We start from the raw sequence: 1,129 nt of genomic DNA, 5'->3' as shown, positions 1-1,129 counted from the left end.
GGAGGGGGGCATAACACAGTAGGTGCAGCAACAGATTAAGGGCCTGGCTGCTGATCGCCCTCTTGCTCCCAGTTCCTGTCCCAGCCCCGACGGAGGAAGAATCTGCATATCGGGCAGCCTGGCAGCCAGACATGCATGGGACTTCCTCAAATCCAATCCCTGCCAGACAGATGGGGAACAACATGCATCCCCCTGTCAGCCAGTGGGAGGAAAGCAGGTGGGCTGCACGGCCCACAGCCCCTCCTGCCACGCTGAGAAGGGGGAAGGAGTGACTAAACTGCATGGCGACAGGGCACTGAGCTTTCCTCGCCCGCGAGATGGGCACAAAGGGGAGATGCAGAGCATCACACCGCATTGCTCAACACACACACACTGTGTACTCTCTTCGCAGACAGCCACAAAACACCCACACACACCGCTTCCCCCACGTACATCCCTCAATACACGCACCGCTCCCCGGGCGGCCGGAGACCAAATCACATTACACCCCAACCCCCACTCCCATACATGCAGGAGTGGGGGAGAACCACCGCATGCTGCAGTGACACAGACAGATGGCCAGAGCCACAGATGCGCACTGCCCCCCATACACCCCTACAACGTCCCCTCCACACACACACACACACACACACACACACACCCACCCACCCACACACACGTTTAATTCATTTACAATGTCTAGGAAACCATTAGGGGCTAGAAATCTGAATTATTCAATATGTAAATAACAGCATTCTTTTCTTTAATGTTACATTAGAAGTAAGGAACATGAAAATTGCCATAGCAAATCAGACCCATGGCCCATCTAGTGTGATAGCCTGCTACAGCAAAGGCCACTACCATATGCTTCAGCAAAAGTTACAAGAAATGTGCAAAAATATCAGCTACTGGGGAGGTTTCCTTTAAACTCCAAAGAAGTTAATTGCTGTTTTTTTCTCCCTGAGCTACAAGTGCCAATATTTATTTTTAAATTATTTTGGAGGGTACTAAGTATTAGAACTGCCAATGTTCTTATTATTTCTGGACAAGATAAATTATTTTCTTAATTGTGCTATATTCTCGTCTTCATCAATAGCTTCTAGCAATAAGTTCCATGGACTACTTAGGTATTGTAGCACTGGTTATTCAT

The sequence above is a fragment of the Gavialis gangeticus genome, unplaced genomic scaffold (assembly GCF_001723915.1).
Source record: "Gavialis gangeticus isolate Ggan-Ray unplaced genomic scaffold, GavGan_comp1, whole genome shotgun sequence".
Lineage (NCBI taxonomy): Eukaryota > Metazoa > Chordata > Crocodylia > Gavialidae > Gavialis > Gavialis gangeticus.
The sequence above is the reverse complement of the archived record's forward strand: the minus strand, read 5'-3'. Positions refer to the sequence as shown.